The sequence below is a fragment of the Spermophilus citellus genome, assembly GCF_964194105.1.
Source record: "Spermophilus citellus genome assembly, chromosome: 11".
NCBI lineage: Eukaryota > Metazoa > Chordata > Mammalia > Rodentia > Sciuridae > Spermophilus > Spermophilus citellus.
Genome location: NC_138192.1, coordinates 38,935,964 through 38,944,571, shown reverse-complemented (window position 1 = coordinate 38,944,571; position 8,608 = coordinate 38,935,964). Strand labels below are relative to the sequence as shown.

Below are 8,608 nucleotides of genomic sequence, written 5' to 3'. Positions count from 1 at the left end.
AAAGATAGTGCTGTCATCAGCAACGAGGCTGTACATTCCACCAAGACAAATATAAAACAATCTGCAAAATCTGGTTTGGGTTCGCTCTAACACAAATGTCAATGGAAATCCCCAGCTCTGTTCTCAGGAAACCCAGTCATCTGTCATAGCCATGGTGCATGATCAAAAAAGACATCTCCTTCCGCCCTCCAGCACCACATCATTAATCTCCCGCCACAGCCAGCAGACCCAAGAGCACCATCTGCAGAAAATGGGATCATGTGATAGAGCATCCACTGGTCCTCTCAGCTGCATCCCTCCACAGATAGACATCGGCCTCCCTCAGAATGAGAAACAGGAGGCCCAAAGGCCCTGCAGGACAGAAACCAATCTGCAGTCTAGAGGTCAGCTTAACTGAAATTCAGCCCAGGTGGGCAGAGGTTGACAGATCTTCCCAGAAACCTCGGGGTGTCTTTGGTGGAGGAGTGCTCAAGAACACCCCCACATCCTGCAAGTTTAGAAGGAGGGAAGCAGAAGAGAGGAAGGAATGAAGGAGGGGGGAGCCCAGCCTAGACTGAGGAGGCCCTGTGGACTCCTACAAATGTCATTCCACTGTGATGCACGCAAGTTCAGAGATGGAAGGAAAACAAAAATTTCCTGTAATAATTTTTGCTGTTTCTCAGAGAAAACTGCGAGCGGAGGAATGACCTTACCAGCTCACCAAGCATGTTAGTAACAACACTGGAAGTAAAATTCAGGATTCCTGCCCTACACACACTACCTGCTCACATGCCCAGTCAGAACCGCTTCCCCACCTGGAGGCCAGCACTAATGCTCATTAAGCATCGTTCGTGTGCAAGATTTTGCACAAAGTGCACATGAATCACACAAATGAATCATCACACAGGAAATATTTAATATAAATTGTGGGGTTTTTTATTAAAAAAGCATGCAGTGCTAAAAGACCATGTATCGTGGCACCTGCTTAGTCTAGGACTGGAGGACAGGGAGACATTTCCTAGGAAGGTGACCTTGAGACTTGACATGTTCACAGATAAAAAGTGGGTAGACATAGTTACAAGGAAGAGAATCCCTTCCCTTGCTCTCTTCTCCTCTCTCACAAACATCCTCCTCTTTGCAAACTGTTTGCTCCAAACAAGCTGACCTCGTGTCTGGCCTTCATGCACAATATGGCCATTACTGTCCTGGGCTTTTGCTCATGCAGGCCCAACCGGTGAGTTCCATGTTTCAGGTCCCACCTCTCACTCCTTGGATGCTGTAGCTTCCTCCACACCTACCACTGTGAATGGGGCTCAGGTGAGGGTTCCTCCTGTCTCAGAACTTGAGACTCCATCCCCACAACACCTGCCACAGCACTGGACTTCTGGCAATGAATGAATGAATGAATGAATCAGTGAATGAAGCACCCCATAAGATGTGGCCACATATAACACAAGGGAAATTCTGGGGTTCCTACTTTTCTTCTGCCAGCTGGCTCAGGGTGGTGGGGGCAGGCAATTTCATAAATCCTAAACAGGACCCAGACCCTTCTTCCAAGTGAAAATGGAACCATTTTTACCACCTGGTCCCTCTAGGTGTTTCTCTGATCAGTGATCCAGAAAAATTACCTTATTTAAAATCCCTTCTCCTAAGGGTTCTCTTAAAGTTTAACAAAGTTCTTTTGTCAGAGCCTTATGAGAAAGGAAATGTTGCTGTCACAAAGCAATGCGGCTCTGTGGCCTTGGTTTCCACCCTGGGGCAGTGGAGGGTAGTCAAGGAGCAAAAGATCTAACAATAATGACAGCTAAGGGTGCCCACTCCCCCAGTCTGGGACTCCTCCTCCAGAAGTCTTTGGAAAATTGGCCCTGACCTGTCAAGACCCCAGGGCTGATCTGGGATACCATCCGTGGTTCTGGCTATGGGCCACTCTCCCTTCTTCACAAGAACATCCAGGAAGGATGCTAGGGTTCTGCCCCTGCTAACCTGAGTCTCTCCAGCCCAGGTCAGATACAGAAAGCTCTGTGTCTCAGGACTCACATAATGTGTGCTCCAGGCACTGCATCATGCAGCTAACTCCACATGCTCAGCTTCTAGGCCTTTCCATCTCAGCCTCCTGTGGGGAACTCTGAGCAGTAGGGAATGTATCTATCCATCTTTCCCAGACATGGTGTCCTGAACCTGCTACCCCAGCAGTCTCCTGGAAGTAAGGGGTAGCAGGTAAGCAATAGATAAATATCTTGGACTCAGAGTCAATATGACTTGCTGACTGACCTCAGTGCAAAGAAAGAGGTGAGCTCATATTAGCCAACCAATCATGTACCATTCCCATGAACCTGTGAGGCAGTGTTGATGAGCTGGATTTTCAAAGTCAAGAGCACTTCCAGTACCTAGGAGTAAAGAGAAACCGCCTGGCATTCCATTTTGTTTTTTCTGAAGTAATCACAGGATTAGCCCTTGTCCAGTTACAACCTCAGAGAACTACCTCTGCACCCAGAAAAGACTATTGGAGGAACTTTTGCTTTCTATGCTGGACAATTTTGACAGAAGTAGCTCAGAGACCTCTTGAAGGAAAAGGAAAACATCACAACCCTGCATTCTAGTGGGAGGGTGCATTGTAGTCTGGGTGGGGACCTAGAACAAGGCCCTTACCAGAGCAGAGGACCAGCATCCATGGAGCTGCATTGCTTTGTGACAGCAACAGAAACAACAGTGCCTCTGGCTTCATGGGATTCTCCATCTCTCCCCCTCAGTGTCTGGAAATAGCACCAGCTCCAAATTCTTGGATAGTTCATGGGCTTCTGCCCTTCCTACAGTGGAGCTGGTGGCAACTCTAGTAGCTCACACACGTAACCATTCTTCCCATTTCTATCAACTGGAGACAGTGGGTAGGGGGCCATTGGAGTTATGCAAGCACGGTCCTGTTTAAAGATCACAACCAGGTAGCGGGTAGGAGAGGAGAATGGCACATACCTTTGTCTGCATTTTGCAGAGAAAGGTGTTCGGGGTATTTATGACTTCCCCCAAATCACACACCACAAGTAAGTGGTAACACTGGGATTTACAGCAGGAAAGTTTGACTCTGAGGTCTTTCCGTATTCTACAAAGCCCCTCTGCCCACATCAGATGTCAGCAACCCAAAAAAACATCTCAGGGCCACGTGGCTTCCAGTTATGGTCTCTCTTTGGGTCCCACACAGTTAAGGCTTCCCCCCAGAGGCTCATCCCTACACACCTTCTCCAGTTAGTGTAATGCCTTTGGTATTTGGCTCACATATGGCCCAAGCCCCCTGGATCAAAGACCATATGTGACACATGCCGTGGTTGGTGTGTGTGGTGGGAGAAGGGGGTGTTGTTTTTTCTTCCATTTTTGCTTAGCTGGTGCAAGAAACATGCTTCTGCAATCAGCATGACTTTTGAGAATCAATTTGTATTCTGTCAGCATGAGTGTCATTAACAACCTCTGCTAATACAGCAGTAATGAACATCTGGAAACACAGCAGCTGTAGGGGGAATGGAGTATTAAAAAAAAAAAAAAAAACCTACGATGACAGCTTGTTTTTCATGAGCTAGATTGGCCCTGTGCAAATAAGGGAGGCCAACAGACAAAATGGAAGCCAGAAAGGGAAAGGAGGGTATGGGGAAAGTGGTTTCTCCTCAGTCCACCCCCCTCCAAGGCAGGCCTCCCTTGGGGAAGGTGCCGTTTGCTCTCAGGGGTCTTCTGGCCATTTGGGGCCAACAGTTCATCTCGGGATGTCTCCAGGCAGGTGAGTCCTCAGGGCTGGGTAGGCCTGAGTGGGGCCACCTGGCCCGGCAGATGGTAAGATGTCCCAAGACAGGAGACATTTTGTCCTGATCTAAAGCCTGCACAAGAGGACAAGTGAGCATGGCTGGAGAACACCCCAGACAGGAAATCTTGTGTGGAGGTGAGGAGCTTAGCAGGGTGCTGGAGTGGTCCAAGGAGACAGAAGCCAGTCCACGGAGGCCTAGGAAGCTGATCAGTTGTGTGGATGGGGTCCTATAGTGGAGGGTGACATAAGCCTTCTTAGCACCATGTCACAGATGAGGCCAACAGGGTCCTCCCCCCAGGACTCTCATGTGTGATGTCCACTTTGCACCTGATTCAGTCAGCTTTCTCATCCCTGTGACCAAAAGACCTGACAAGAACAGTTTTAGAGGAGGAAAAGACTTATTGGCACTCACAGTTTCAGAGGCCTCCGTCCACAGATGGCTGATTCCATTGCTCTGGGCCTGAGGTCCATTGGAACATCAAGGCTGAAGGGCATGTCAAAAGGAAACAGCTCAGGACATGGAAACAAGGAAGCAGAGAGAGCTCCACTCACCGAGGACAAGATAGAAGCCCCAGTGGCATGCCCTCCGTGACCTCTCTTCTCCAGCCACAACCTACCTGCCTTCAGTTACTATCCAGCTAATCTACATCAGTGAATTAATCCATTGATTGGATCACAACTCTTGTCATCTTTTCATCACTTCATCTCTGAGCCTCCTTGCATTGTCTCGTACTTGAACTTTGGGGACATCTCTTATCAAAATCATGATATCACCTGTGCTCCTCCAGCCTTGTCAAGCTCCTAGTAGCAGCTCTGAGATTCAGCAGACAGCAGGACAGTGAGGTCCTCACCTCATGGGACCCACAGGCAGGGAGCAAGAGCATCAGACTGGTGGAGAGGCATCCTAGGAAGAACAAAATGGGTGGGCATGGGTGGGCTGCTTGAAGAACGGAGTAAACAGAGGACTAAGAATGTGAAAGCAAGCTCTGAGTAGCTCCATGGGAAGGCTAGTCTGTGATAGAGAGTTTGCAGGTGGTAAAACCCAGAATGATGATGGCCTCATCATAGTGATGGGAAAGGAGAAGCAGGGAGAGGGAACCCACTCCCACCCACTGCTATGTCATGACCCTGCCAAAGACCTGACTCTGTCCAGAAAAGCAGAGCTCAGCTTCCCAGGGCTGTGAAGGCTGCTCCCTCTTCTGTGTGACTTACCCACCCCCACCCCCTCATGCACCTCGGACACTTTGGGGGGCAGTAGGGAGAGTGCTAGAAGGGTTCTCTAGTGTTCTGGTCCCCTTTGGTGAGACCTCTCCTTGTTTTGGACCCATGTTCTGATTTTATAGACCAACAATAAACAATACAAAAAGAAATTAAGAAAACAACCCCATTTACAATAGCATCCAAGAATGCAATATCTAGGAATAAATTTAACAAAGGAGATGAAACACTTTTTTATTGAAAATTAGAGCCAGGTGCAGAGGTACACACCTATAATTCCAGCAGCTTCAAAGGCTGAAGCAGGAGGATTGTAAGTTCAAGGCCAGCCTTAACAACTTACTAAGGCCTTAAGCAAAATAAACAATAAAAATAATGTTGATGTGGCTCAGTAGTTAAGCAACCCTGGGTTCAATGACTTGTATCAAAGAAAAAAATTATAAGATATTTTTGAAAGAAATTTTAGATCTAATTAAGTGGAAAGATATCCTATGTTCATGGATTGGAACACATGATATTAAGATGGCAATACAGGACAAAGCAACTTGTAAATTCAATGCCATCCCTACCAAAATTCTAATGACCCCTTTTTCACAAAAAGCCTATCCTTTTCAATGCTTTATGGATTCGATTTAAAATTCATCAGCAGACCTATGGCATACACCCTGCCAACAAGGAGTGCTGTCCAGAGAAAAGTTACTCCTTGACATCTTTATAACATAGCTTTCCTTTTACTACAATAGATCTCAATTCTGACAAAACAGAAAATTCAGAAAAACACAAAGGGAAAAAGTTTCTGTGATCTACCTCACTTTTGGTCTTTTGGTGTTTTCCTATGTATACAGATGGATAGAGATATATTCATGGTGTTTTATTTGTGTATATTTTAGTCTCAAATAAGTTATGTTTCTGCCATTTGAAGTAACATCAATTTTTTGCCATGTAGATTAGCGAGAAATAGCGGCATATCTGGCACTCCTGTAACCTTTTGGAACCCCTGATTTTCAGGCTGATGATACATCAATCTATCCATATGTCCTTTCCTTGATGAAGGGGTGGAGCCAGACCCTCACTTCTGCTTCTTGAGATGTGAAATATGGGTCATTTTTTTTTTGGAGCCTTTGAATTATATTATCCTAGAGAAATGCCCCAATGTTGACCTGGAATCAACATTAGGGGAAAGATGCAGAGGTACACTGTTTGGTGTAAGAATGCACCTCACTCCAGCAAATGCTGAGCATGAAAGGGTAAGCAAAAAGAGCTCAGCAAAGGGGGATCTTGTGGCCATTCTCTCAACCCAGGGACCAAAGTCACCATCCAACAAATCAGCAGATGGCGTGGTTGAGGATACTTTCTGAGATGGTAAAAGATGGGTCAGACACTAGGTCCTTCCACATTACATGAATGTCCAGATAAAGCAAGAATTATTTTGATGACTATAGCTTTGAAGTATGTTTTGAAATCAGGAAGTGAGTTCTCTCAATTGTTTTTTTTTAATTTTTGATTTTCATTTACAATATTGTTTTGGCTGCTTGGGATCTCTTATAATTCTACATGAATTCAAGGAATGACTTTCCCATTTATGAAAAAAAAAGTCATTAGAATTTTGATAAAGATTGCACTGAATCTATAGATTGCTTTGTAGGGTATTGACATTTTCATATCATGTCTTCCAGTCGGTGAACACTGAATGTTTCCATTTGATTAGGTCTTCTAAAATTTCTTTTAACAATGTCTTATAATATTCACTATAAAATTCTTTCATCTCCTCTGTTCAATTCATTTCCAGGTGGGGAGACACAATGCAGAGAGCAAGCTACAGTGGTTCTCAGACTCCAGTAGGGGGTGAGTGGTCTACAGAGAGGCATTCTCAGCAGATAGCTGCCCAAGTGCCACCAGCATGGCGTGCTCCCTGCCTCCCTGCATGGTGGACTTTGGCACCATCAGAGAGTCAGCAAAGGTAGTTGACCAAGCCCAAAGTAGAGTGTTGAGTGGTGTTGATGACTTTCAGTTGTTCAAAAGGGATGAGGCCATCAAAGAGCCTACCTATATTACAACATGACATGGAATCATTGAAGATTGGGATGTTATGGAAAAGTTCATGAAACAAGTGGTTTTTAAGTATCTTATAACTGATGAATAGCCATTATTTTTTTTAAAGAGAGAGAGAGAATTTTTTAATATTTATTTTTCAGTTTTTGGTGGACACAACATCTTTGTTTGTATGTGGTGCTGAGGATCGAACCCAGGCTGCACACATGCCAGGCAAGCGCGCTACCACTTGAGCCACATCCCCAGCCCAGGACCATTATTTTTTAATGACAGAATCTCCAGTGAATATACCAGAAAATAGAGAGCATCTTACAGAAATTATTTTTGAATTATTGAAGGTACCAGGACTCTACATTGCAGTTCAGGTAGTGCTGGCTTTAGTAGCCTCTTGGACATCTTCACAGATTGGTAAACTAACAGGGATAGCCATCGACAGCAGAGATGGATTTACCCATGTTATCCCAGAGACAGAGGATATGTCATTGTAAGCTGCATCAAACACATCCCAAGGGCAGGTAGAGATTTTAACTATTTCATTCAATAGCTGCTGAGGAAGCAAGAGGTGGGAATAATACTTCCTGAGCAGTCACGGGAGACCACAAAAGCCATTAAAGAGAACTACTATTATATTTGCCCTGATATAGTCAAGGATCCCTAGAAGAGGATCAAGCAGTACAGGGGTATCCATGCGATCAGCCAGAAGTTCATTATAGATGTTGGTTACGAGAGGTTCCTGGGACCTGAAATATTATTTCACCCAGAGTTTGACAACCCACTCTTCACAGAACCCATCTCTGCTTTTGTTAATGAAGTAATACAGAATTGTCCCACCCATGTACATGGTCCACCCTATAAAAATGTCATTCTTTCAGAAGACTCAACGGTTTTCAGGGATTTTGGACATGAGCTGCCAGAGAGATATTTTTTAAGAGAGAGAGAATTTTTTTTAATATTTATTTTTCAGTTTTCGGTGGACACCACATCTTTATTTTTATGTGGTGCTGAGGATCAAACCCAGCGCCCCGCACATGCCAGGCGAGCGTGTTACCGCTTGAGCCACATCCCCAGCCCTGCCAGAGAGATTTTAAAAGAGTGGTAGATGCTGGATTAAATAGCTCAAAGGCAAATAGCTCAAAGGCAGCAGAATAAAGCCTAAGCCCGTGGAGGTTCAGGTGACAGCACATCATATGCAGTGTCATGCCGAGTGGCTGGGAGACTCATGCTGGCCTCAACTCCACAGTTCTCTCAGGTCTGTCATAGCAAGGAGTATGAGGAATATGGCTCTAGCTTCTACAGCCACAATCCTGTCTTCAGAGTCATGTCTTCACATCTGCCTTGAAGTCATTGTTCAATGAAGCCCACGTTTGGTGCTGAGTCAGCAGGGACTTCAGCAAAAGCCATTTATCTAGGTGCTAATGGTTTTCTGCCCTCCCTGTCCCCCTCTGTCCCTGTTTTCTCTCCTTCATCTGAGCGTCTAGTTGATGAATACAATTCTTACGAAATTCAAATGCAACTTTTAAAATTATTAGAGAAAAAATGGCACAAAATAATTCCCCTTAGGAAATATAAATTAGA

At 45.2% G+C, this 8,608-nt stretch overlaps 1 pseudogene across 1 annotated transcript; it reads left to right on the top strand.

Annotated features, from left to right (window-relative positions):
- The first annotated feature begins 7,070 nt into the window (after nt 1-7,070).
- On the top strand, nt 7,071-8,372 carry LOC308630513 (actin-related protein 3B-like; annotated as a pseudogene). The gene is made up of 3 exons: nt 7,071-7,119; nt 7,280-7,942; nt 8,113-8,372. The product of its transcript is annotated as an actin-related protein 3B-like (transcript).
- Nucleotides 8,373-8,608: the final 236 nt, after the last annotated feature.